Genomic DNA, 3,220 nt, shown 5'->3' with positions numbered 1-3,220 from the left:
GCCGCCAGGTGAGTCTGAGGACACACACTCTCTCCACGCATACACACTCACATACGTGCGCTGTAGTTGTGCACAATGGAATGATTCCACGGTGACCACTGCATTCCCATAGGGATACACAGAATCCCACACATTAACATACACAGGCACACGGTTATCTCCAGGATATCGGTATTGTCACCGAGGCGTTGTCGCATCCCATGTTTCAACACTACAGTGTAGCAATGTATCGTGAGTGAGGAGTTCAGTGCATACTATAAGAGTGTGTGTGCTGACATGCCACAGTGTGTGTGTGTGTACATTTATTCCTAAATGTGTGTGAATGCCTTCGTACTCTGTGAGTAAGTGGAAGACAAAGGGTCCCCTCTGTCTGGCGCTGTAGCACTGCTCACACAGCCATCGATGGGTGGGAAAGTTCTCTCTGTCTCTCTAGCTCTCTCACCCTCTCTCTCTCTTTCTCGCTCTCATTTACTCATTCTTCCCTATTCACGATAACCCCCCATCACCCCCGGTCGAATCTGTGTCTGCTCACCGTGAGAAAAAAAAAAAGACACAAGCCCTGTGCAACGTTCCTGACTCACGGTGACGGGAGGACACAGACGCGGCAGATTATCACTTGGGGATGGGTGGGGGGGGGTCTTTCTGAGGACACAGAGGTGTGTGTGTGTGTGTGTGTGTGTGTGCATTCAGGGTGAGAGGGGGGTGGAGGTGGTGGCTAATGACAGTACACTGGGAGTGTGGACAGCCATTAAATGTGTGATGGATGGTGGCTGAACATACTTGGGAGAATATGGGGTTAAACACATGTGTCTAAGGGGGATCATCTGCCATGCTCGACTGCTACCGGCACGTGTGTGTGTGTGTGTGTGTGTGTGTGTGTGTGTGTGCGTGCGTGTGTGTGTGTGTGTGTGTGTGTGCGTGCGTGCGCGTGCGTGTGTGTGCGCGTTTGTAACAGGAAGAGAGTGGCAATTGGAGTGTATGTGGCGAACTGCCGGCCATTACTGACCGATGAACCCAGACAAAGGGCGGCCGTATATCAGCTGATCATGTGCACAGTCTGCTGTGTGTGTGTGTGTGTGTGTGTGTGTGTGTAATGGGGGGGCAGCGGTTGGTCACATGTGAACAGCCAGACTTGTGTGTAAGTGCGTGCGCATATGTGTATTGTGCACGTGTACAGTATGTTTGATGGTGCCTGTGCGAGACGGGGAGACAGATTAGAGCAGCCTGTAGGTAGTATTCGTCTGCGGAGGAGCACATGTGCGCATTGCGCCGCTACGTTCTCAGTATTCTCCGTCTCAGCCCCCGACGCCCTTATTCAACCTGTCCCACATGACAGTCGCTCCTCATCCCACCCTGTCTCCGACACAACACAGTACCAGCAGATCCTCCATCCAGCTTCCCTTTCACGGCTTTAGACCGGTTGGACCCTGTCCACATGACACCAGATTCTCAATCCCTTCTTTGTGTCAACCACTGTAGTAGATGCACCCTTATCCTTACTTGGCCTTTGTTAAATCCAGCCAGTGTGACTGCAGATCTCTGTAAAAGGGTGGGGGGGGCAGTCTGCTTCACAGCAGTGTAAATTACCACTTTAGGAATAACGTACATGAAAGGAACATTTTAAGGCACTAAGCAAGAGGATGGCTTCATTCCTAAAAGGCATTTTTTTAATATTGTGTTGCTATATTTTGAAATAACAAAATGCTCCATTGATTGGCATTATACTGTATTCGAAGAGCGGAATATTCTGCAGTCGAAGAGACACATTTTCTTTGGACAAAAATATCTCTTATATAAGGAGAAAGAACTCCATCTTTTTCAGAACGTTTTTGTAGTATTTATTGGCTCGTTCAACACGAGAGAGACAGGAAAGTTAGGGGAGAGGAAGGGGAAGATATGGGTGGAGAGCTGAGCTTTAACTCATGACAGTGCAAGATCATGGGTTGTGCCTTTGCCCACAGTGACAGCAGACTGGTCTTTATGCAATGAGGACAGCATTGTCTGAGAAAGGAGTAGTATCTATCTGCTGTGTTGAGAAGGAACTCCTTATTCTTAAAAGGAGATATTTCATATTATGAAAGGCGACTTCTATATGACAACGGCGAGCTGTTCATTATTCTATACTATGAGAGCAGAGTAATCTATATTCTGAGCCCAGGGCTTCTCTAAAATGGAATTAACAATGACCAAGCTGCACAGTCTGTGTGTAAAGATGGTGGTGAAGGGAACAAGCTGTACGTCTCTCTTTCAGTGCCCTTCTCTCCTCTCTCCCTGCTCTTCCATTTTATTCCACTTCTCACCCATCCCGTTTCCTCTCTCATCTGAGCTCACGTACGCACTCGTCCCCTCCTCCATATGTGAGCGCTGTTGAGCTGTAGGGTGTGCCCCCCTCCACCCCCCTGCTCCCGCCACATACATTACAACAAGCCATGTAGCGTACATACATTTATGCCAAATGGAGTTCACACATGGCTGCACAATCACTGACATGCTGGCCATAATATACGTACCGCTTTACACTATAGGGCCTCCGTTTTGAGGGAGGACGTAGGAAGCACAGGGTGAAGGTTCTTCCCTATGAGGTGAGTATGACGGCACTGCGACTGGAAAGATACTTTGTTGCGTTGCATGATGTCTGTAATGCAGGGAAATGATAGCGTAACCAACAATTACCCTAATTGAACATTCCAGAGCAGCCCTGCAAAATGGCTGCCTGCCGGCATGCTGTCTGTGATGGCCGACAAAAATGTGTAAGTCTGAGGTGTGTGTGTGTGTGTGTGTGTGTGTGTGTGTGTGTGTGTGTGTGTGTGTGTGCGGGTATGCATGTGTATGTGCGCACGCCTGTGTGTATGCCTGTTGTGTGTATTCTTTCATGCGTATTTGTGGTAAGTCTATGAAGGAGTAATCCTGCTTTTGCTTTTACTGACTGCTCTGTGTCAGGGGAAGTCTCCGCTCACCGGAGATCTCTGCTAATCCATAATTACCAAGCCCAATATACCTAGACTGTAGGAGCCATTATGTCAAACCACCTCACTGTAACAGCTGATGATCGCGTTTCCCTGACGCGTAGAAAAATACAAATCCTCCATTTTTGCCTCGAAAATGGAACGAGCGTGCTCCATGGGAGACAGCGATGATGCCGGGAGTTGCTGGAGTCCTCTCAGCTTCTCGACCACCATCTCCAAAACGTCGGCGTTTTCACAGACCGGCATTAAGGTGC

This window comes from Myripristis murdjan, chromosome 11 (genome assembly GCF_902150065.1).
Source record: "Myripristis murdjan chromosome 11, fMyrMur1.1, whole genome shotgun sequence".
Classification (NCBI taxonomy): Eukaryota; Metazoa; Chordata; class Actinopteri; order Holocentriformes; family Holocentridae; genus Myripristis; species Myripristis murdjan.
Note: the sequence above shows the minus strand (reverse complement) of the source record.